Below are 26,333 nucleotides of genomic sequence, written 5' to 3' on the forward strand. Positions count from 1 at the left end.
AAGATCAAGAAGACCTAGCGCTGGATTTTATGGGGGTCCTCAAAACCCGTGAATCTGGCACCTGGGGGTCCCCTGCTTTTGGGGGTGGGAAATCTGGGGGTGCCCATTTCACTTCTACACCGGTAATGAATATGAACACATTCGTACATCATATACACAAATGTTGTCAACCAAATAACAATTTGACTATGTTCTGTGTCACAACAGCACACAGCTATTGTACAATGTATGTTGTTATTATTATATACTATATTTACTATTCTATATTCTATATTTACGAGTTCAAGCAAAGACAATTGAAAAATAGTTTGTACTAATAACATAACACAAATTCACTCTAGACTCCTACTATTGTCAAATTTATTTACGTAACAACGTTATACTGTCAGTCACGAGTTGTCACAGAAACAAATATAGCATAATTATTATAGTCATTTCATATACATACACAAATAATTACATTCAAATTCAAGTGCATCACTCCAGTTCAAACAGTTCTCCAGTTCAAACAGTTACTCTTCAGCAAACCTAGTGATACCAGTTGCGTTTCGTCTTCTTAGATGGAACAGCGAGGCACGATTAAATTTGTGCTCTCTCTAACATGAGAGTTTGTTCTACTGCCACAAAGAACTGTTGAACGATGTCTAAACCGTATGTAACCAAGTGACTATATATGAGTTATTGTTATTACCCGAGGCCGTGCCGCGGCCAGCGGGTATAGTAGTCTGTTGGTTTGTTTGTCTGTTTGTTTGTTTGTCACGAGAATCTCTACTCACCTGGATGCCATAGCGCTGCGTTTGCATCATGGATAGCCTTCACACAACAATATCTTGATTTAAATAGTGGCAGATTTTGATGTTAAAGTTTCTTTGTCGAATAAAAGCGAGCAAAAGCTAAACTTGCCCGTTGGCAGCTGCTAACTACACGCGGCCTTTATTCGAGATACCCTATTTACATTGTGATTTTTCCACATGGGTTACTTACAGCTGAAGTGATCCTGTACCAGGAATAATGGAACAGGGTCACTAAGTAGAAAGCTAGAATTATCTACCTTTGCTGACTACGTATTTGCAGCTGAAGTGACATGCCATGCCTCCAGTGTTTAGCTATTGAGTTGCTGTGCTGGTCATACATGCTACATGCACTGCATTATCTGCCGGCCGAGGGTTTGCACTTTAGTGCTCTAGTTGTATTATTCTTTAATTGTAAGGCGTGGGCCTTAGGGCTGCCACGTCATACTGTTGTCATGTGATGCCTTAGGGCAGTCTCGTGTTATAAGAATTATTAACAAAGTGATTGAGTTCAGTGGGGAGCTTTTCTGGGGCTAGCTATATAGCGAAGTTACATTTGGAGGTCCTGCCGAGACTGACTTTCTTTGAAGAGAGTCCGTGAAGACGGAGAAGAGCTACCATGGCTGGACGGACCGAACTCGAAGTCAAGGAGGAGCCATGTGCTGCTGATGGAGATAGTGTGCATGCGTGGCCTAATGCGTGGCCTAAGCCACGGGCACTACCACTGAACTCTCGGAGACTCACCTTGCGATGGGGTTTAGAACTGCCGGCTGACACCACGTAGGACGACCTGAGACAGATGATAGATGGGAAACTGTCGGATAGTGGCAGAGAACCCATGAAGGTACAAGCGTGGCTGTTTGCTGTCCGGTTTGCTGTCCGGATGAGAACAATGTCCGGATGATCAAGTTGAGTGATGCTGAAGTATATTTCCTGGAGATACAGATGGAGCGAGCCAGCCCAGGAAGTGCTAGAGAAAGAAGAACTTTTGTTGTCCGACTCCGAACAATGGGAGAGACAATGTGACCACCAGACCGACCGCAGGCCCTGTTCGAAGCGGAGCGCTATTTGGAAACTACGACCTGGAGCTCTGCACACTTAAGGCCCGGGTCCAGATTTCAACACCAAAATTTACACTATGTTCATTATTTGCAATATACAGTGTATGCTGCATCAAAATGATCCAAAATGAAGCTCAATGTTTTCTTTTTCCAAAAAACTAATTAGCTTAATTCAATTATGCTAATTAGTACGTGATGACGTCATGGCACTTTCAGAAAGAGAAGTGCAAATACGGCGTTGAAGATGCCAAGATCAAGCTTCAAAAACAAGGCTAGATGAACATCTCATAGCTAGGTACTAGTATCCTTGATGGGAAGAGTAGGAGTTATTGTATTCTTGAAATACACAAAATAGCCTACCTCTAGAGTGGCTGTCAGAGCTAAAGAAGCTAGCATAGCTAAGAAAGTTTTGGACATTTTTACTTCCCATCAAGGAAACATAATCATAACAACATACTCTATCTTTTGAGGGCCTAAACAAGCTACTCTTACCTTGTTTAAGTCTGCCGCATTTGTTGCCAAAGATTATCTATAATAGTTCTAGCAGCTAGCTAAGCAAATACATTGACCTTATGACGTCACATGCAATGAATAACATTAATAAACATTATGAATCTCACTACATGATCTACATAAAATGTTGGCAATGAATAAAATTAAATTAATCTTATCAGTGCCTGACCCAGGGCCGAGCTGCGACGGGAACAGGAAACAAGGCTGTCTGTGCAGTCATCTCTCAAGGGTGAGCAGGCCATTAGCAAGGCGGATTGTGTGAAACATGAAAGAGAAAGAGTGAAAAATAAAATTATGTGGAAATTAAATTGTCAACAATAGTGTGCCACACCAATAACTGACAGGAGAATTAGATTCTCGTCGATCCTCGCTACTGACGACCGCCGTAGGTATGGTAGAGCACCACCAGTCGACTCGTTCACCGGCTGGTTGCCTACTCTAGAGAGAGCAGCTATGTGGAACAGCAGCTGGCTGGACATCTGAGGGAGTGGAACCTGATCAGCACAGAGGATAAATCCACCTACCAGTCAGCCACCAGTGAACTCTCAAGGAGAATGGACCCTGTCCAGGATTTTAGACATGCAATCCAGAAAGAAACAGAAGCGGTAGCAGACTAAGGAGACTGGAGAGGCAGTAGCCTATGGCCGAGATGACCTAAAGTCTGAGACGCGTGAGACGATGCTGTACAGCCAGCAGGTCTGTTGTTAAGCCTTGCTTCTGTGTCTGGTTGTCAGCAGTACAAGGATGCTGCCAAACAAGAGGAGAAACGACTTGCTGACATCAAACGCAGCTTAAAGGGAAGCAGCTTAAAGGGAACACTCCAGACCCGAGCCCCAGTTCGAACCATGGCAATAAGTTCTCAGCCGACCGTAGGCGTCCGATGAAACCAAGGACCTTGACCTGCCATAATTGTGGCAGTCCCGATCACTTCATCAGAGACTGCAAGGCACCAGAGTTCTGGCAGAGGCTACAGCAATGGAAATACCAAGCCGCCCTATGGCATACCTGTATACGTCGGATAGTGACTCAGACGTTGACTCAGACGTTAAGTTAGTACGTGTTCCTTATGAGGGGAGCCACCCTCGTCGTAGTACAGGGCATCCCAGCGTATGGGGTAGTCGAGCAGACATCTCTATCAAGCTATTTAAGACAGTGACAGTGGCCCGAATGAAGAAGAGAAGTCTTAAACCGGTAGACAAGACAAGCCCATAAAGCTTGATGGGAAACTTGAGTTGGATATCGTCTTTGAAGACAAGGCTCTTGCTACTCTGAAGATGGACTCCAGTGATTAGTTGCTGTTGTCGGAGGGTCAACTAGGCATCAAGAAGCGAGGCACAGCCAAGGAGAAACCACCAGTCCGTGTGCCAGTAGTTCGAGTGAAGCTGGTGGAATCGTTGAGTGTTCCACCCCTTCGTTGCGTTCCAGCTGGAGTGGAACTAGAAGGTGAAGAAGGACTTGAAGGACCCTTTGGTCCACAGCCTGTACGATTGGAAGATTCCCTGTTTGGTGCAGTTGGTCTAAACGAAGTGTTCCATGTTGTGTTAGAGAACCATACAGGCTTTACCCAGCGAGTCGAGAAGGAGAGCCTCCGATGGAACCTCCCCAGAGTGACAATGATGTGGTGGTCCGTATGATCACTAGTGAGGATGAGCGGAGAAAGTACCTGGCCAGTATTCAAAGACAGACACAAGTTGTATTCACTCCTTATTGGCCAACCATTCGGTCTTCGCCCTAGACAAGGACGAGAGAGGTGAAACTAGTATGATCCATCTTTACGAACGAGACCACACCTAAGAGACAACCAGTGAGACGCACTCCATTTGCTGTGAGGGGTGAGGTAGCTCGTCAGTTGAGAGAGATGCAACCATCTGCTAGCCCATGGGCAAGCCCAGTGGTTCTAGTCCGGAAGAAAGATGGGACCTTACGCTTCTACATCGAATACAGGCAACTTAACTCGCTGACAAAAGCTGATACGTTCCCTCTACCTCGTATAGATGACCTGTTGGACCAGGCTAGTACTCTCGACCTCGCTTCGGGCTTCTGGCAAGTTCAAGTTCATCCTGACTCCAAGGAGAAGACTGCTTTCATCACCCACCAAGGCCTCTATCAATTCAATGTTATGTGCTCCTGCAGTGGTTGAATATTTGGGACACGTTCTCACACCAATGGGTATTCGTCCAAACCCGGAAAAGGTTAGAGCTGTACAGCAGCCCACCTCGTACTACCGACGGTTCGTGAAAGGGTTTGCTACATGCATTGACTGAGGCCAACTGCCGGACCGCGGATTGTCAAGTATCCTTCAATGCCCTTCGATGCCCTCAAGTCGAGAATGCTCATGTCACCGGTGTTGGCTTTCCCTGATTTCTCTCTCCCTTTCACTCTGGAAACTGACGCCAGTATTAAGGGACTTGGAGCTGTACTGTCTCAGAAGGGGCAGGAGGATGGAAGGGTTCACCCTGTGGCCTATGCGAGCATACTCAGTGACAGAGTTAGAGACACTCGTGGCAGTCAAGCACTATCATGCATACCTCTATGGACATGACGTTGTAGTCTACACAGACCATTCAGCTGTGAAAGCCGTTCTGAGTAATCCTCAGGCTAACGGGAAGCATGCAAGGTGGTGGAGCCAAGTCGTGGTATCAAGAACCTGGAGATAGTGTATCGAGCAGGGCGAGATAATGCTAATGCTAATGCTTTGTCCCGGGCCCCAGTTACCCAGCCGACATCTGACGTCGAGTTGGTCACGGATGTCCAGATAGCGACTATTGACAGCCTGGAGTGTGAGGACCTCTTACAGATCGATCTCGACCCTAATCAAGGTTGTATTTGAGTGGCGAGCAAGCTGAAGACCCTGAGTGCCAGACGTTGCTTGATTTTCTGTGAAGAAACAGCGGTCGCCAAGACCCTATTCGATGTGGTGGATGGGGTATTGTGCTTCCTAGGCCCACGGCAAGGCAAGGCGAGTGGTCCCCAAGAGCTGTCCAAGGCTATCATAGCAGTGCGTCATTTCTCAGCGCCCAAACTTGTCAAAGCTATCGCACGACATTGGTGGTGGCTTACTGAACACTGTAGTTCCTGTCTTCAGTGTACTGCCGTTATGCCTCTGGATGCATACATCAGCCCCTACTCACACCGATCCCGATTATGGGGTTGGACATCATGGACTAACCAAAGACGAAGAATGGCAACCGTTATGTGGCGGTGTTTCAAGACTTCTTGACGAAGTGGCCCTTCGTGTTTGCGATGCCTGACCAGAAAGCTATCAGACTTGTGAGATTATTGGTTGAAGAGGTGATTCCTATCACAGGCGTGCCTGAGAGCCTACTTTCCGACAGAGGTACCAATCTCCTCTCACATCTGATGACTGGTCACATCTGATGACTGGAGTTAAGAAGCTCAATACCACTTCATATCACCCAGCCTGTGATGGGCGATTCAATCGAACGCTGAAGACTGCTCTGAGGAAACGAGCTGTGGTGACCAGTGGGACAGATACCTCTCCGGTGTTGTGTGGGCGTACAGGATGGGCGTACAGGAATGTCCCTCACGAGTCCACGGGATTTTTCCACGGGCGAGAAGCCCTCGTTCCTCCTGTACGTTCCTCCTGTACGGTACGCTCACCAACTGAGGCTGCACTGCTTCCTCCCTCCCCACTCACGTTGACGTCAACGTCAATGACAAGAAATTGAATACTTCATGAATAAGGCATAGATGGGATTGGAAACGGGATCACGTGGGCATGCGAACAATCCAGGCTGCGTGCTAAATCACGCCCGTCCAGAGATACAAAGACAAGGTTTTCTCCTGTTCTAGGACAAAGGTAAAGCACTAAAACTAGTAGCAGTCTTACCATGTAGATACTTATTATTTATTGGGACCTGTCCTATATCAGTCTGTACCTATATCTTTTTTGTTATACAAGCTACAGAATTATACAAGCTACAGAATTAGGTAAGGAATGAAATGGTGTTGAGTTGGCACTAAGAAAAGTTCACAACATGGTGATAAAATGATTCCGTACCTCTCTTTGACATATAATTTGAGTATTTAAGTGTTGTATAATTATTGTGCAATAGACAATTATTGTGCACTGAAAAAAGCTGTGATGTTTGGTCCACATGTATATTTATTTGTGCCAGAATGACGTTATGAATGTTTTTTTTAGACCAAAAAAAGAAATAATCATCAGATAAGGCTCCACTCTCTCTATGTGTCAAGCCCTGCAAGTAGCCTTCAAGTTCTTCACAAGAGATTGGCCCTCGCTGATGTAAAACCTGATGGTAAGTGCAAACATTATAACTCATTCTGTAGGATGGAGCTGTATCTTAGAGTCTGACGAGCTTAACCATTTATTGCAGTCTGCCGGAAAATTGCCCCCTACCTTTTAACTGTGCCTCAATCTCTTTCGTGTGTTTCTCGTGTGAATGGTTTCTTTAACACCTTGTAGAGACGAGTGATTTGACACTGTTTTGGAGGTATATGTTTTTGGAGATATGTGACAGGGCCCTAGGGGGTATACCCGAGTTTATTTTTATTGTTGAATTGGATAAAGCGTTCTCTAAGCTTCAAAATGATACCAAGATCGACCTCCTAGCTATTTTCTATCGGGAGATATGTTCGAGGGAACGCTACGAAGGTATTGCAACGCCCTCTTGAGTAAATGACGCTCAAACGTCATGAAAATTGAAATTCAATTATTGCCTTCCGGGCACTTCCGTATACTCATAAAGCTTCGTAAAAGATGTTCTGGAGAAGACAAGTTAGTTAGATGAAGGCTAGGCGTTCTAGGACTCTCTAGCTAGCTAGTATAGCTATGTAGCTGGATTGCTTGGCACCTAGGAAGGATCTTCGAAGAAATAAAGAGGCAAAGACTCCCGTCGCTCGAATGGTAAGCTCTCATGTCTTGTTATAAGCTTGTACTTATTATCTGTGTAATGTATCTATCTGTGTAATGTATCAGTCTTATAAAAGATCCCTCACTTGTATGGAGCCTACAGAAAGTGTCTCTGTCCTTCATACAGCTTAAAGGAAGCCTAAGTGATCTATTATAGGTAGTCTTTCACTTAGTATTCGTCCGTATCGATCTAAGGCTTGATCCAACTTATTAGTAGCCTTATAAGAAGCTTTCCTCCTTTAATTTAGTACTGGTATCACTGCCATTGTGCTTAGTAGTAACAGTCCTGATGGGATGGGTGATCACATCATGGAGGGCCCAGGAAACTGCGTGGAATTGGAATTGTCGTATAACATTTATATTGATGGTGATTGATATTGTGTCTATCTTAACTTACTACTTATCTGTAGGTTGTTATGGAGTGTTTTTATGAGGATAAATGGCACGGGATACGTACATCTAAAGAAACAAGAGTGGATCTACGCCAAGCTAGCTAGCTAGATAGCTGCTCTTTCTAATCTATTTCTGTTGCTAAATTATGTTTGTTAAGAAGTGGAGCTATAATATACCTGGCTCCTCTTGATGATTGTAAGTACTGTACTGATGAAAATAATAGTCCTTACAAGTTGTCCTCTTTTATTTGTTAAAAATAATTAACAATAATAGGGACACGTAGACAGTAAATTTCATTATAATAAATGAACGTTCGGTGAGTTTCTTCAACGTCTGCGCTTGACCTGTTTGACCTGTTTAAAGCTTCGTAGAGACCCAAATTTTTACAGGTAGGTAGAGGAAGGGTTGAAGTTAGCACCTGTGAAAAAAATTTTTTGCCCATGTTTTTCATTTCTACTAAATTGGCCTATAGCTTAATTTAATTAGTGCCGCGTTAAGGGGGGTTTTCCTAGGCCCTAGGCCCTGCTAGGCCCTGTCACATAATTATGTTATATCATTCAGAGTCCGAGTCCGATATAATTCCCTTTCCAACTATTCAACATGTCAGGTGTGAGCTTCTTTGTATATCACCAGCTGAGAGCTGAGTGCACACGTTACAGGAAGAGCTAACTGCAGCAAACAGTCTCGACAGACCACCCTTCGTATCGAATCAAGCAGTCATGTAAACCATCGATATCTCACAAAAGATGAACTTAGCAAGAAGTGCACAGACGTGAACGAACAATTCCAGTGTAAAAATTGCAAAGGATGTGGATATGTGTTACACAAGGATTCTCTCTAAACATCCTCCTGATTCATTTCCACACATTTCCACACATCTTCTGGAAGCAACAGCTTCAGTCTGCCTCTCTACCTAATGATCGTCAACGAAGATGGCATCCTCTGATGATAAAGTGGCATCTATCTGGAAAGGCCCGGTCTGGTGTTCTTGCCCTACCATCCCAGCGCACACCACCTACTGTACCCTTGGGTGCTGTAGACACGCAACTAATGGAAGTGGTGAGCTGCAAGATTTTGTGGCTGTAGTCATGCACATCAAGGAAGAACTGGTATTCAGCAAGCATTCTGGTGATCTCATTGACCTTCTTCTGCGTTCTCTGGAGTCCGATGCTCTCAAATCAATGCTTGTGTTTCCTAGTCTGCGATTTCCATATGTGCAATTTGCCACCCGCTCTCTTAGTTGTGATGTCATCTTCAAACCTTAAAGGATGGTCATAGCTTTTCAACTTGCATTCAAGCACGGACATACTCTGCTGATAAAAGATACGTTTATTTCTTTTCAGACCCCCCTCACCTATTGAAGGCTGCCTAGCAAGCGTACGGAATGCCATAGTGGACAATACTAGAGTTTGATTCCGATTGTTGATGGCGATTATCGATTTCCTTTCAAGTGATCGATCATTGGAATCGATTGTCATAGAGGAATCGAATCGTCATAGAGGGGTGGTAGAATTGAGTGGTAGAATTTAATGTTTGGAATCGATTGCCACCATCGATTGCAGGAATGGATTGCCACCATCGATTGCGGTCAGAGGAATCAATATGCGATCATAGGAATGGATTGTTGGAGTCTATTGCCCCTCTCCGCTCATTAAAAATTATGATTACAAAGTTGTTCATAGCACATGCCTGATAGCACATGCCTGTACAATTTACATTGATATCTTCGCAATCATTTAATCAACAATAATAGTGTCATATTAACCAAGGTATAATATACGTACATAGACTCTAAACTACTACACCACATTATAAGTGGGGTTGTCCATGTGTCTTTGAAATGTTCGTAGTCTGTCTTTACTACATAGACTGAAACTACTAGACCACATTATAAGTGGGGTTGTCCATGTGTCTTTGGTTCGTAGTCTGTAGTCTGTCTTTACTACATAGACTGACTCTAAAGAAGATGAACTACTAGACCACATTAAAAGTAGGGTTGTCCATGATTATTTACTAAGCCCGTAGGTATAATAAATGATTGATCACAAGTGTGAGAGGCAACAGCATCAGAGTCGCTGAAATCCAGATGTATAGATTTTGGGAGGACTTCGAACACTACTAGTGCAATGTAAAATAAACTGATTCAGTCCTGAAAAAAGATGTCATTGCATGTTATAAAGGTTATAAAGGCCACTAACAGTGAAGATGTAGCATACCAACCTTTTTGTCCAATGTACTGATGCAAATGAATCCCTGTCGACAAATATGGCTTCAGCAACTTCCACAGCAGACACATTGCCAGTGTAAACAAAGAGAGGTAAAAAAATGTTGGGAAAGGACTTAAGGAGGCCCATTATTTGCAGCCCATCAGTAAATTGATCGAGCATTCTAGATATGCGAGTAATTGAATCATAGGCAACCACTTCGTGTGTGATTGCGTCTCTTGTAGAAATCTAATGAAAAAGATTACAATAATTAAATTTTGTGACCATACATAAAGCATACATAAAGCATACATAAAGCATACATAAAGCTTTGACATTGTTTCACCGTGAGTGCTTGGGCGCGCGCTGCAGTGGCTAGGTCAGAGCTCTTGGTCGTTAGTTGCAGCCTTCACCTGCTTGTAAGGCACTACAACTACAACATCAATAGGCAAGTTTACTTACACTGTAGATGAGGCACACTTATCTGTACACTTATCTGTACACACGAAACAAAATGCACTCTAGATGAGGCACACTTATATGTACACACGAAACACGAAACAAAATGCATTTGCTGCATCAGGCACACTTCACACTTATCCGTACACACTTATCCGTACACGCACACTTATATGTACACGAAACAAAAAACAAAATGCATTTGCTGCTGAGGCACACTTATCCGTACACTTATCCGTACACACGAAACAAAAACAAAATGCATTTACAACATTTTACAACATCAATAGGCAAGTTTACTTGTTGTATGAGCAGAGCTGTATCAGCAGGAAAATATTGTGTGGAAACTGTCCCCTCCAACCATGTCCCCTCCAACCATGTACCAATAACACGTTGGTGAGAGAAACGGAAATCCGATGCCTTCCTCTGTGAGCCACCATCTTGCCAAGTATCTTTAGCAACCAAGTATCTTTAGCAAGCCTGAAGATCCTTCAACAACTTAATGACACGGTTGTCTGCAAAATCTTGAAACACTACACCTGACGCCTCACCCCTCCAGCAGCATCAATAGCCGGCGAACCATTAATGGTAATTTTTACCTGAGTATTGTCATTAATTTCGCCCTTTGTACAGTGCCACCATATCGCTCCACAAATCGTCAAAATCTATTAACCTTTGGGTGTTCAAGATAAGAAGGCAAAGTAGGATATTCACAAGACACACGGAGGCAGCATCGTAATTGTGCCCAGAAGCAACAGAAGCAACAAAATATTTATGCTTTGCCGATACAGTTTCAGATCGTCAAGTGACTTACACTGATACCTGCTTTGCCGATATTCACTAACAAAATTGGTTAGAAGATCGTCAAGCGACTTACACTAGACTCGCCTAGACTTGCACCACCACTGCTAGAGGTTGACAACGTTTCAACTAGTGGCTGGGTGACGGAGGGGGTCCCAGAGGTTGACAACGTTTGAGCTAGTGGCTGGGTGACGAAGGAGGTCCCAGAGGTTGACGACGTTTGCTGGGTGACGGAAGTAGTGGTAGCTAAAAGTGCGCCATGTACATCCTCTTCTGTCCCTAGTCCCTAGAATGATGGTCATCATCAAGAATTGAATTGTTTAGGCAACCTCGCAGCATATTCGATTCTGACGAGCTAGAGAACTGTACATGAGCTGTCCAAAAGAACACTCTCCCCACTCTGCGCACTTAAGGCCCGGGTCCAGATTTCAACACCAAAATTTACACTATGTTCATACTGCTGTATTATTTGCAATATACAGTGTATGCTGCATCAAAATGATCCAAAATGAAGCTCAATGTTTTATTTTTCCAAAAAACTAATCAGCTTAATTCAATTATGCTAATTAGTCCCATAAATGGTGATGACGTCATGGCACTTTCAGAAAGAGAAGTGCAAATACGGCGTTGAAGATGCCAAGATCAAGCTTCAAAAACAAGGCTAGATGAACATCTCATAGCTAGGTACTAGTATCCTTGATGGGAAGAGTAGGAGTTATTGTATACTTGAGATACACAAAATAGCCTACCTCTAGAGTGGCTGTCAGAGCTAAAGAAGCTAGCATAGCTAAGAAAGTTTTGGACATTTTTACTTCCCATCAAGGAAACATAATCATAACAACATTCTATCTTTTGAGGGCCTAAACAGCTACTCTTACCTTGTTTAAGTCCGCCGTATTTGTTGCCAAAGATAATCTATAATAGTTCTAGCAGCTAGCTAAGCAAATACATTGACCTTATGACGTCACATGCAATGAATAACATTAATAAACATTATGAATCTCATTAACACTACATGATCTACATGATCTACATAAAATGTTGGCAATGAATAAAATTAATCTTATCAGTGCCTGACCCAGGCCTTAACTGCGCAGAGCACTCTCCCCACACTTCAAACATACTTCCTTAACCTGAAAAGGAATGTTTCAACATTGTGTGTATTTACATTGCCAAGTGAAATACCTTGGTTGTTTCTTCATCTGACTTCAAATCAACACTACTGGAGGCTTTAAGTGAAATTGGCTTGGTCGGGCCTGCCATTACCAACTTGCCTCTCTAGGTTCCTTGAATTCGAAATACATCGGACCCCCCACAATCTTTAAGCTTGGGGAAGTGCTTAGTCAATTCTTCTTTAAACTGTGCAATCAATGTCCTTAATAGCAATCGCATTTTTGAGGTACTAGTTGCAGGAACTTTGTTGCCCGACAAACATACAAACTTATTAGTCCATGTGATTGTTTTCCTGAGTTTCCTTGTAGGAGTTTGGGTTATTGAAGATGAACGTTAACCACTAAATAACGATCTTTGTTCATCACGAATAGATACTGCTCCTCTCATATTTGGCTTGACAGATAGGCATGACCGAATCTTGACCAAGCTACACGAAAAGGACAAGACTAAAATCGTACATAGACTGACTTCCTACCTGTGAATAACAAACGGTATGTCAACCTTCGCTACCAGCTTGTGACCCAGGCATGGGTACATCTGACTGGCCTGGCTCAGATTGGGTCACTGACTGTCCTCCAGGTGAAGATCCTATAGCTGGAGGTACGGCATCAGCTACATCTTTAAGAACTTTAATAGCATGGTGCTTAGAGTGTAACACCAAATATTCATATGCATGCACATTTGGTAAAATGCGTTCGAGAGTTTGGACCAATATCAAGTTTTTGGTGCTTTTCCATTGAGCTCCAGTTTATGCAGCGTTTTGTAAGTGACAATTCTCATTTTCAGTTAGTAACAAGTCAACCAGACACTTCAGAAATTAATGAAATATTCTCCAGTGCAGTTGTTCATCATGCATGACTTGAATGTTATTTATCGAAGAAATACACTATTTCGAGATTTAATCCTGCTGAAATGGAAGTTGTTTTACTTTTGTATCAAAACTATGTTCCCAGATAAACTTGATGCCCACCTAGATATTTGTCAATCTTTCAAGAAAATGGACTCAATCACAATCAATGGGCAGGAGTATAGATCCAAACAAATTGTGATGGCCAAAAGTGTTTTTCCTACAACAGGCACATTCACAATTCGAGGGGCATTCACTCGTACTGCCTGCTAAGATTAACTACTTTGCTCTGCATACACAATCTATGGAAGATGTTCCATCCCTTACAAACTGTTTCGCTGTTGTAGATTGGTTAGATGAGCATCCTTTACAGTCAGTTGCACCACAGTCAGTTGCACCACTCGGTAATCCATTCATAATGATGTGCAAGGATACTTTTACAGAAACTTTCTGACAGTGGTTGAGAACATACACTCGCTTACGTTACCTGCAAGCTATACTTTTAGTGGTAACAATGTCCTAACTATTACACCTTTAACCCTTTCCCGGCTTTAGCCGTCATATGACGGCAACGGTAGTGATAATTTTCAAAAAATCGTTGTGGGCGCTGTGTTGGAGCTATGCACACACTGTAGGTACCAGCACATGCACATTGGGCTGCTCTTTCACATGGTATCTTTAATATCTTGCCTTGAGGTACGCTTGGTGCAGTACTGTCGAAAGAAAAGTGACCGTTTGATAATGGCTACAAGATCTTTGTAGTACAACCTCAGCGAGGTTCTAGGGCAGCTAGACAGTGAGAATAACGATGCTTATGGCCTTGTTGAGTAAGAGGACAGTGACTGGGATCATACCAAGAGAGGAAACTACTTTTCAGAGGTCAAGCTATAAATATAGAGCCTGAAGAACCGGAGGAAGAAGCTCCTGAGCATGAACCAAAGTCCTGGACCTTGTAAGTAACTATGGAGTATCATAATGTAGTCTGGATAGCTTCAGTATGGTATGCTTAGTCTAGTTAGTACACAAGTGGACATCATGAGCCACCATTGAACTTGTAAACCTGTGTGTAGGTGAAGAAAACATTTCCCGGGAAAAGAGCGTCTGCCGATACGACCTCGCAGAGAAGTTTCTGCTGATCCTGATTGAACCATGTCACCGTGAGAACATTGAGAACACTTATTTAGTGTCTTTAGTTACTTCATGCCTTCATACAATATTGTTTATGTTCATAATTGTGAAATGTGTAAAAAAATCGTTAATTAGTGGGGGGTGGTCAGTTGCTAGGTAACGATGATGATGTCATGGTACCCCCAGGATATGGGCTACCTGTAGGAAATAGTTGCAAGTGATTACAATGAGATATGTATTTTTAAAGAAAAATGTGTATTAATTCTGTATTTTGTTTTTTTAATTAAAGCCGGGAAAGGGTTAATTCTTTAGTTTATCATAATTGTGAACAATAAATTTATGTTTATTGTCTGTAGGAAACGTTGTAAAGCTGTTTAAAATAAACGTCAAGATAAACATTAAATTTCACATTATTAGGAAACACTGTATAATATATCTTGGGAAACCTAGTGTGGAAACTAGGAGTATCTCCCTAGGAAACATTACATGAAATACACAAATGGATTTCCTATAATATTACGTTTTCCAGGAAACCTATTATTTTACGTAGTGTAAGACAAGCACCACTGTTAATGATACAATGAAAATACCAATTAATCTGCATTATTTACCTGTTATTTTAAACCCTTCTATTGTCTGGATAGAGAGAAGCATTTTCGCTCAGTAAAACCACTTCTGCATTTGACAGAGTACTGCCAATCTTGCAGATACTTGAGAAAAGTATCTTTCAACCACTGTAAAGTAAGAATTTAAATAGAGCACACTATGCATCCTCCTATAAACTCACGGACAGTCTATTGTCGGAGGGGTCTCGGTATGGTCTTAAATCTGGTTTTCTTTTCTTTTTACAACACTCTCCTTGAAACTTCGCACATTGAAACAGTCAAAAAGACGATCAAATAAACGGACGAAGTTTGTTGTTTCTCCCATCTCGCTATCACCATAATAGTTGAAGGCATTGGCAACTGATGCGCTTAGAACCTACAAGGAATACAACTTGTGAAATTTCAATAGTTGTATGTATTGAAATGGTACTAATGAGTGACAGCTTGAATTCTTCTTACCTGAGCTGCCAGGTTCACTTTCATCCTTGAATATGAAGTAAAGGTGGAGTCCCGACTGAGTCTTAGTACGCTCATACAAGTGTTTGAGGTGGCCCCAGCTGATGTGCTTGCCATTAATCTGAAATAATTAAGGACATGCATGTGTTTTCGCCTAAAATAACGTTTTAATAACTTACCCAAAGGGCTCTAGAATTCTTGTTCGCAAAAGAATTGGACCAAAAGAATTGGACCAACAATTCCTTGTGGTTTTTATCAGATGGGGTACATCACTTATAAAATATATCTCTCGCTCAGGTTGAAAAGGATTCGTAGTCTTGTTCACAACACCATTCCCTCTATCGTGCATCTTATAAAATTTTCTGTTAGGAGAGGCACCATCAGAGCAGAAAGCTATAACATTTAATCCACAGCACTCCAAATGTCTATAAACCAATGGAAACAGTGCATCTGCGGTGATTCCTCTTGTAGCAAAGTGGGCATAGGGAAACTCGAGGTTTGAGAACATTCCTCACACGTGTGCTACTATTTGAGTTTAAATCTTCACTAGCTTTGTCCAGTTGAGCATTCACATCACCAATATTCAAAAACCCCATCAACTCGCAGCTATGCTTATTAAAAACTAAATCTTGACATATCTTCATTTCATCCCATACAAGAACTACAAATTTGTCTTTTTCCTCAGACACACGTGCTTCTTTTATTAACTGAGCATCAACTTCAGGCACAAATCCTATCCCAGGACGTATCCAATTGGTATAATCTCGCAATGTCCTTTCTGAGGGCAAAGATATCAGACCAGAGCCACGTAGGGCATGGTAACAAGCAGATGAAATGATGTAAACACCATTTTATAATCGCAGGGTGCCATCGAACTTGCCTTGAATCCGTTACTCTAACTGACTTTAATTGTTGGTCCCAAAAGACTCGTTTAAAAGAGCCTTCTGGGCATTCTTGATGGACACTTTTTGTCATTCCGTCCATTAACTGAACAATATCCGAGCTCAAACTTGAATCTAGTACAACGTGGTTCTTTTTAGTCATTTGTACAATTTTTTCTCTGAGGCACTCAACTCCTTTTGACTGTGCATGGTACCGACCTCTCAAATCTTGCAAACTTTTCAGGTGTACTCAAGTAGCGAATATTTACTCTACTTTTTGACAACTTGCGGATCGGAGACTTTAATTTTCGTTTGGACCAGCGATGAAATATTCCTCTTAAGGAATCCTTTGACACCTCGAGTTTCGTACAGTTTTTGGGTACGTAGTACCATCGAGAATAACTGGCTCAAAACTATCCACAACATCAATACCACTTTTTGAAAACAGCTTTCCTTTTTTGGATTCAACCATGTCAACAAATTTGTAGTCTGGATTACCGGGGCATACGGAGCACTTGTATACAAGTTCTTCAATATGTTTGGAATTGCTTTTAGGACGTCACATTCATCAGTGTAGTGTTCACCTTGTTAACAACTAAACACAATGTTATAGCCAACGATTCTTTGGAATGCATATTGCTCACATTGCAGAGATTTTGATCCTGCCTAATCCACTTGCTACTTGGTAGCTTAAGGTTCAATAATGGTGGCGGTGTGTGAATTTCTTGCTGTATGTCTTTCGGAGCAGAACCCACTACGTTGTGTGCTGTGATAACATCACTATCGTAACTTGAATGGCTGTCAAAACATTCAGTGGTGTCACTAGGCTAGTGTGTGAATTTGTTGTTGTATATTAGAACCATCAACGTTATTGTAATTTGATTGACTGTTTTTTGACTGTCAAAACAATCAGTGGTGGTGTCATTAGTACTCAATGCACTACTGAAACTGGTGGAGCCGGAAACAGTATTTTCCACATCTTCTGAAGACACATAAGTATTCGTAACACATAAGTATTCGTACCAGTAATATCGGGTTTTTTCTTAGATTGTTTCGTAGGCCTACCGACTGACTTTTTTTGACTTTTTTGGGCATATTCGCTCGAAATTTTTAGCCAACTTATTGAATCTAAGTTTGCGTCGACCCATTACTGTTTGGAAAAAAAACACTTCTAATAGCACTTCATAGCACCAATGACTAAATTTATGACTATGATACAGGGCTAGAGAAAATCCCACACATTAATGTTGTCTAGCACAGTCTAAATAGTCTGTCCTGAAGAAAGTATGTTCATAAATGAAGTTAACATCACTAAGCTCTGGTTAGGTCCACACCGCCTAGGAAAATCCCACAAAGTCTGGAAATGAGCTAGTTTACTAGGATAAACCAGATGTATTTTTGCTCTCTGCTGCCTGACACGTGGTACAGTTAATGCTCTATATCTAGAAGTACTCTAGAAGTACTTGCAGTGCAACTGCGCAAGTGCAGAAGGTTTCTCAGAGTAGCAGTGTCCTTGGGAACCACACCAGTTGCTTTTCTGGGCGCCAAACTCCCAATTCTATTGCGTGGGTACACCCGTGACACGCATGGGCCGTTCCAATCCCTCTCCTATGGTGTAATAGATCTATAATTCTGTGCTGTTTTATATATACTCACCATCTTATTTTCTTTATTACACGCAGCCATGTGGCATTAATTTTGACCTTTTAACCTAATTAACTTTTAACCTAATTAATGGCTTTACACATGCATGGTTATAGGTTACATAACAAACTTTCCAGCTGTGTACAACCAGCATGTGTGTACAACACAGTGTACAACAGTAATGGGAATAACATGGGTAAATAATAAATTATTATGTATGCACATTACACTATGCACATTACACTGGCACAGTTGTGCGTAAGTGACATTTATACACATTGACTTTATACTGTATAATGTGTATAACACTGTGTATAACATGTGTATAACGTGGTATAATTATGCATGTTATGCACATTATACTGGTATTTTGGGTCGGTATTTTGGGTCCCAGTTGTGCGTAACTTCGGTAAGTGTTACTGTATAATGTCTAACATGAACATGTAAATAATTATGCACATTATACTGGTATTTTGGGTCCCATTTGTGCGTAACTTCGGTAAGTGTGACATTGACTTTATACTGACTTTATACTGTATAATGTCTAACATGTATATAACACTGTGTATAACATGTGTATAACGTGGTATAATTATGCATTGAGTGTACAGTTGTGAGGAAGTGTGATATTATATACGTTGATCGTATACTGTATAATGTCTAACATGTAACACTGTATAACGTGGTATAATTATGCATATGCAAAAAGAAGTCTACTGAATGTTTAGAGTCGCCTGCATCATATTATAGACAGGCCGTAAGATTAAAATATTAAAAATTCAATCGGTTGTAGTTGCTTACAGTACTGTGTTCCATGCCTACATTGTATGTAGAATCGCTAGAAGCTGTATGGTTAGTACTGACTGTACATGATAGATAGTAGTTGTATCTAGAATTTTTAGTGCTGAAAAGCATTGATTAGCCTTCTTTGTGTAGGTGTGGCTGGATCCAATAATCAGAGATGGGGCCACGTATGTACAGTGAACGTGAACAGAGGAACAGTGGCAGTAGCAGCGAGGTGAGACAGGGTACTACTATAACCTAGAGTGTTTTTTGAAATAATTCTTTGAGTAACAATAGTCTGTGTCTGTGGCTACTGCTGTCCGTGAGTACTTGCTGTCACTGCCCAGTGCCCCTTCGCCTCTGTCAAGGGTGGAATACATGGTTAGACACATCCTCGCGTAAATTCACACACACACACACACACACACGCAAGCATAATCATACACACATACACGCACAGACACACACACCACCACACACACCACCACACGCACTCTCACTCACACTCACACACACACTCTCTCACTCACACACATACACGCACAGACACACACACCACCACACGCACTCTCACTCACACACACACTCTCTCACTCACACACACACACACACAAACACACACACACACACACGCACACGCAAGCATACACACACACACATATGCACACGCAAGCATACACACACACACACACACACACACACACACACACACACACACATACGCACACACACACATATACGCATATACGCACGCACACACGTACTCTCACAAATACACGCACATTACTTTGTACAGGAAGGTTGACGTTCGTGGTAGGACTGTCACAACAGTGGTCAGCAGTATTCCTCAGTGTTCCTCAGTGTCATGTCCTGTCCAGATCTACATTTTTGCTAATAAAATAATTATTGTTGTACTTGTGGTCTTGTTTTTAGTCCATGCATTGAGTGAAGCTATTTTATTTGTTGGTTGGAGTAATGTAACTGTCCAGCTCCTCTCTAAACTGTTATTGATCAGAAAATTCATCATCACTGCCCTCCACCTCCATGACTGGCACACGTCTCTGTCTATTTCGCTGTACTCATTCGCTGTACTCAGCTGTTAGATCTTCTATGTCAATCTCTGCAGGTCCCCATTGTCCAGAATTTCTTACAGCACCTGTCTAGTGTGGCCTCTTGGCCATGATTGTAGCTCTATATAATTTTTTGAAAGTGTTGCCAATAATTAATATTTAATTTGTAAAGTAGCTGCATATTCAAGCGGGTATTAAAAATATTTTCTACATAGTATGAGTTTTTGACTGCATATTATACTTACCTGAACAGTAACTCACTGGACGTATCGTAGCATTAAACTAGCTGCAGCCTCACCCTGGTTTCTTTACCGCAGAGAGAAGCCGGATCGCTGCATATGACGCCAATTGGCCGTGTCAGCCACTTACCAGAGTGACGCCAATAGGCGTCCTTGGCGCATAATCGTCTCCAGCGTAACATAATTATGTTAATATTATAGCTTTCTCTTTATTGTTAACACTGCTGTGTGTATAACTTGCACAGCAATATTTAAATTTCCTGTAACAGTCCAGATGTTGTCTGTAGGATTTGTTAACTGTCCTTGTGCCACTACATTTCCTGTGGCACATTCATTTCCTGTGGCACATTTCCTGCGGCACATTTCCTGCCTTCACATTTACTACTACAGGATAGTGCAATGTTTCCTGTAGAACTTCCTTCTTTATACCTTTCTTATAAACTGTCATTCATAAATCCTTAGCATATAGGCCACTTCATGCTCACTGCAGTGTGTACTTCATCACCCACCAGTTGGTATTTACTGTAGCAAGAGTCCACCACATATAAACTCTACAATAGTCCATACTCACTGTAACAATACTGACCACCCACTAGTCCATGGTCAATGCAACAATACTTGACATCTGATGTACACACCTGACCACCGTCCATGCACACTGCAACAATACTTCACATCCACTAGTCCATGCTAACTCCACCCACTATATAGTTCATGATTGCTCACTTGTACTGCCTCACTTGTACTGCAATAAACCTCGACCACCCACCAGTCCATGCGTACTGTAACAATACCTAACCACCTAACTACCCACCAGTCCATGTTGCACCCACCAGTCCATGCATACTGTAACACCCACCACTGGCTCAGAAGAAGTATACGACGGAACGAACGCAAATAATTATATGATCAGGGTGCTATCAACAATGATATTGACAATGAGCAAAGGCATTGACTCTAAAGTACCCTTTTCTTGGAGATTATGTAAGTATACTCTGGTATAGTGTGTGTGTGTAGACTATCCTAGTATTGTTTCCCGGTATCCCGGTCCCACTCTTTAATCTGGTTCTGGTTTTGTAGCTATGAATCGACATGGGTTTCATTTGGTACTAGATAGATAGTTTCGAACGTAGGCATCAGATGTGAGTTTGCATGTACTTTCTTGATAACGCTTGGATTGGTCTTGTGACAGATACAGGGGTTACTCCTACATAACTATATCTAATTTTTTTACTGATTCATTAAACGTAATTATTCCTTTGTATCTAGAGAGGTTGGCAGGGTTTCTTTATACTCGATGCCACTTTATACTCGATGCCAAAACACCAAACCATCCAGCTTTACCATCCATCTGACTTTACCATCCATCTGACTCAACATGAACAGTATGAAGTGGCACAGAATATTTAATTGTGAAAGCACCTTGTATCCCTTGGGAAAAACCATTCTTGGCCAACCATTCAGAGACTTAATCAACAGACATGCTGTCTAGCTCTATGCTCTATGTTTCAGCTCAAAATCAATCGAACACGTGGCTGCATCTTTTGGCATGCGCTCTAAAATGGGCGTGCCATAGACATTAATTGAACCGTAAAGGGGGAGTGGTTTCCAGTCTTGTTCAAATCAAATCATTCAAATCTCGCTATAGCGGTGTGCTTTCCGTTGCTCAGTTTGGAGAAACCACATACGCCACCACATACGCCACACTTCATACTTTCGAAGCGCACTCCTTTAGATGTGAATTCACCAAGAGTACCAGCAACTACCAGCAACTACTCCACTTTAATGTCCCATCTTTCACGACAGCATAGATGTTGAAAGTCAGATGTTGAAAGTCCTAGTGTACATACGTGCAGTATAGCACAACAAACTAAACAGTGGACTACATGTTGTATAATTATAACAACTGTTTGTCAGTCAACTTTATAATACTTCAACTGATCTCCTCTGCATGTGATACTTTTTTTATGTGTGTTTTTTGTGTGTTTGGGTGGGGAAGCGTTGAAATAGTTCTTGCACAAGCCAGCTTCTTGTCGAATAAAAAAGTCAAAGTAGCAGATTTTCCATACCCACAGGAAAAGCATCCGTAGAGTGTCAAGCTGTTTATCCCTCAGAACTAACAAGAACTCAGTGTCAGCTATATGTAACACAGACCACTAAAATTAGAATACAAAATACAAAATAGTATACTACGTGTTTATTTTACTGACAGTATCCACCTTGGGCTTGAATCGAGGCTAAAGCTTGGTATGCACAGGTACCAGCACATGTTGTGCTGCCTCGAGGTACGCTTAATCTTGCGTCAGAGGGGAGTGACTGGAAGAAGCGGACTAAGTTCTCTAGAGTAGTTAGCATCTGTAGTTAGTTACATCGCAGTGGACATCATGATCACCATTGAACTTTGTAAGACACATCAAGCAGTGGACAAACGTTGTAAGAAAGCAAAACATTTCCCAGGGATACGACCTCATAGACTGACTCATACAATATTGTGAATGTTAGTTAGGGGTGGTCATCAAGATACCCCCGGGGTCTGGGCTACCTGTAGGAATAATTTACGAGTGAATGGATGGCCGTCATAATTTAAGACGGTGGTAATTTTCTATGCCTCCACGCTGTAAGCATGCGCATTGATCTGCTGCCTCGATTGATCTGCTGCCTCGAGGCCTCGAGGTACGCTTCGTACAGAAATATCGAAAGAAAAGTGACCGTTTGAAAAATACTGCTAGCTACCTCAAGTTAGAAAATAAATAGTACTTGAGGAAGAAGCTCTTGAGATGGTCTCAGTATATCTTTATTTAGGCTACAGCAGTGGTTAGGCTACAGCAGTGGACATCATGAGCCACTGCGTGACTCAAAGACGACACTCTTATACTGCCTATTATATTGAACCCAACTCTGGCCCCGCTACAATATCCACCTCCCTATCCTCCATTCTTTCCATACGGCACTCTCCTACCCCCGGCGCACCATAATTATATCGACCCCCGCACCATCTCTCGTACTGAACTTAAAACACGACTACAGCAGAAGGGAGATCGTTAATGAAAACCATTTAATAATCGTACCCACCTCTGTTGCAATCATACAGCAAACTATTGAGCGAAAGCAAAAACGTTTACTATAGTACCGTGTGTTCTATAGGATGGTCGTCGAGAGGTCCGAGAAACTTGATACTTTTCTGTAATCTATTCTGTAATCTAATCGGCAAATGCAATACTCAGGCAAATGCAATACTCAATATCCAGCAACATTTGCTTTAGTTCTTAGCTTCATTGATCAAGGCGCAACCAGGAGATAAATATGACATTGCTTTCGGTAATCAATCTGAGATAAGGGGATGCTGTTGCTATAAATTAGAAAAAAGCTTAGAAAACAAGCAGAAGTCAGCAAAGACGTTTAGACCAAGAAGAGAAGTTCTCAGTGGTGGGAGCGGGTCGTAAACATTTACCCTGGATTCAAAATTAAAATTTCAGAATTATTACTCAGCTGGATCTGCTCAGCTACGATTTGTGGCACAGTTAGCATAGGATCGCCACAGCATACAGTAAGATATAGTGACCAAATTAAATAATTATTATGTCGAGTGTACCAATTGCACTAGGCTTCTAAAGGTTTAATGATGCCACCCAGTTTCACAGCTTGCCTGGTCAAGGATGCGTGCTACCGCAGTGAACCGCCAACGTCAACTGCGGTACAATATTTCAGTTAAACAATCTCTCTGAAAATATTAATGCGTCATGCATGCGTCAGAACAACCCTGATTAATAAATAGCACGGTTTTCGCGATGTTTGTGTTTAGGACCCTGAGAAAATTGGGCCTATAATTAATTTTGACCGGAATGTAGCTGCCTAAATGTAGGGTAACATAAAAGACCATGCGAAGTCAGACCAACATGAGAGAACAGCTACGCCACAACTTTGAGTATACAGGGTTTTTTAGGTATCCTTGCAACATGTCAAGGAAGTTAGTTTGTCTGCATAATTATAATTACATTATACACAGTGCTGTTTTATTATTCAATAATCACAGCTAGTCTAGATAGGGAATACTTATGTCTTGTGAACCTATTCAAATGATCTGAGGTGGAGAATGGTGCACAAGTCTCATCGTCAAGTAGCTGAAAGTTTGTGTGTTTGTCTTTCAGCTGTTAGTTTCTCTTTTCAATAATACTGGAAATAATACTGGAAGTGTGGAAGTGTGGACAAGCAGTCTGCCCTAAGACCCCAAATGTTGTAAGACAGGAAGTGCTACAAGTTGCCTCATGAATATATTAATGAGAACAGTTTTTCTTTGTTTCTGATAAAAGTAAAGGTTTTTAGAGCTATCTAAGTTGAAATATGTAATAAGAAGACAGTTTAACATACGATAAACACTTTAAAATATGAATTTGGGTCAAACTGGCATTAAGTTGTGAAAAAGTTCGAGAGTTTGAGCAAGCTGTTCACCATCAACGTAGCAAGCTAAAAATTGGTTGATCAAACAAAAGGATCTAAATTACAACATATTCAAGGTAAATGCCATACAAATACAAATGAATGGTGTTTGCAAAGCAGTTACACAAACTTGAAATAAATGCACAACTTGGCATGGCAATAGCATAGAACACTTCATGAATGACTTCAAGCCTTCTAGCTTGCTGCTAAGCATGCACATGCATCAGATGCACTAGTTGATACTTTAGGCAGTCTCTGGTTCCATTCACATTCACATCTGGAGATATGCAGCCATGAGTTCCACCAACCACAGAGATTATTCAGAATGAGCTAACTTTGAGAGTTTGCGCAAGCTGTTCACACTATCTCAATGCAGTCCAAACTTGCTGAGTCAATACATTCCATATTGAACTAATATTTATCTCCTAGTAACAGGTTCTAGTTCAGTAAATGGTCTGTGTTATGAGCTTTGGAAATTCAGAAAAAAATCACCCTTCACTACAATCTGACAGAGTTGTAGGGTGTCATCATTATGAATCTCATTAAAACAATGTTTTTGTGATGTCATCTTTATGAATACCATTAAAATACTTGTGGTATGTATTTCCTGTCTTGTCTTGCAAATACTGAAAACTCGGGGGTCTTAGGGCAGACTGAAGCTCTGTGCCTGGGTCAGGAAGATTAATTTTATTCATTGCCTACATTTTATGTAGATGATGTGTTAATGAGATTCATAATGTTTATTAATGTTATTCATTGCACATGACGTTGTATTTGCTTAGCTAGCTGCTAGAACTATTATAGATTATCTTTGGCAACAAATACGGCGGACTTAAACAAGGTAAGAGTAGCTGTTTAGGCCCTCAAAAGATAGAGTATGTTGTTATGATTATGTTTCCTTGATGGGAAGTAAAAATGTCCAAAACTTTCTTAGCTATGCTAGCTTCTTTAGCTCTGACAGCCACTCTAGAGGTAGGCTATTTTGTGTATCTCAAGAATACAATAACTCTTACTCTTCTTCCCATCAAGGATACTAGTATCTAGCTATGAGATGTTCATCTAGCCTTGTTTTTGAAGCTTGTTTTTGAAGCTTGATCTTGGCATCTTCAATGCCGTATTTGCCAGTGCTAGAAGTTTCCAAGTGCATACAAAATAGTTCGCTAGAAGTTTTCAAGTCCATATTTGGCATGCAACAGGACATATGCAACAGGACATATGCAAGGATGGAAACTGAACATTTACAAGTATGGATATTGCTTGAGAAATTTTGGTTCATTTATTAGTAGTTTCTAGTCTGGGAGATGTACAGTGTACAATCTTGCATTCCACTTGTCCACTTTAGTATACAAGCTAGTTTCCAAGCTGGAAACTGATCAATTTCCTCCTGTGTCAATTGCTTTTCAACTGCATGTTTTGTGGTCTATGGTTTGACAGCCACAGCCACACCCAGACTCCGCATGTATGGGAGTGGTCCCGCCTTTCAATGAGCAAGTCAGGAAATTAAAACTTGTGGACTGGTAATGACGGGTCTGGTGCTCATAATAAAACTCAAATGTGCATTCCGTTTGAGTCAATTTTATGCCGAGGTTCCATCCAACCCAGTTAGCACACACGTACTTGATACGGGCCTGGCTTGCCAGCCGGGTGAGTTCTTTTCCTCGACAGTACCTTGGATCTAACGATCATCCCAGCGTCTATGTCGCGTATGTATTTGACTCAGCTGTAAAACCCCAAGAATCTATTGTTAAAATGCACAAAATAATTGATAGTGAGAATAAATCCTAAATAGTATCTGCATTCTGTCCCAATTCATAGGACAACAAATTCAAAAAAACTGCTAAGAAAACTGGAAAACACCATACAACAACAGGAATCACAGTTTATTCAAGGAGGCCATATTCAAGGAGGCCTTAATTATCATTATTATTCCCACTCATTCCCACTCATGTTTCGT

At 41.5% G+C, this 26,333-nt stretch overlaps 5 long non-coding RNA genes across 6 annotated transcripts; 3 read left to right on the plus strand and 2 right to left on the minus strand.

Annotated features, from left to right (window-relative positions):
• The first annotated feature begins 6,578 nt into the window (after positions 1-6,578).
• On the plus strand, positions 6,579-7,845 carry LOC135337819 (uncharacterized). The gene is made up of 2 exons (XR_010395326.1): positions 6,579-7,253; positions 7,670-7,845. It is a non-coding gene; the product is annotated as an uncharacterized LOC135337819 (long non-coding RNA).
• A 1,642-nt stretch (positions 7,846-9,487) lies between these two features.
• Positions 9,488-13,687, minus strand: LOC135336849 (uncharacterized). 2 transcript variants are annotated; one of them, XR_010394957.1, is made up of 4 exons: positions 12,302-13,687; positions 11,995-12,249; positions 9,873-11,604; positions 9,488-9,801 (listed from the first exon to the last, which is right to left on the minus strand). It is a non-coding gene; the product is annotated as an uncharacterized LOC135336849 (long non-coding RNA). The 2 variants fall into 2 exon arrangements; XR_010394956.1 differs by having other exon boundaries at positions 9,873-12,249.
• A 261-nt stretch (positions 13,688-13,948) lies between these two features.
• On the plus strand, positions 13,949-14,376 carry LOC135336848 (uncharacterized). Its single transcript, XR_010394955.1, has 2 exons — positions 13,949-14,088; positions 14,207-14,376. It is a non-coding gene; the product is annotated as an uncharacterized LOC135336848 (long non-coding RNA).
• Positions 14,377-14,862: 486 nt separating this feature from the next.
• On the minus strand, positions 14,863-17,141 carry LOC135336851 (uncharacterized). The gene is made up of 4 exons (XR_010394959.1): positions 15,505-17,141; positions 15,329-15,446; positions 15,052-15,245; positions 14,863-14,998 (listed from the first exon to the last, which is right to left on the minus strand). It is a non-coding gene; the product is annotated as an uncharacterized LOC135336851 (long non-coding RNA).
• Positions 17,142-18,766: 1,625 nt separating this feature from the next.
• Positions 18,767-19,529, plus strand: LOC135336850 (uncharacterized). The gene is made up of 3 exons (XR_010394958.1): positions 18,767-18,868; positions 18,931-19,014; positions 19,430-19,529. It is a non-coding gene; the product is annotated as an uncharacterized LOC135336850 (long non-coding RNA).
• Positions 19,530-26,333: the final 6,804 nt, after the last annotated feature.

The sequence above is a fragment of the Halichondria panicea genome, chromosome 6 (assembly GCF_963675165.1).
Source record: "Halichondria panicea chromosome 6, odHalPani1.1, whole genome shotgun sequence".
NCBI classification, from domain to species: domain Eukaryota; kingdom Metazoa; phylum Porifera; class Demospongiae; order Suberitida; family Halichondriidae; genus Halichondria; species Halichondria panicea.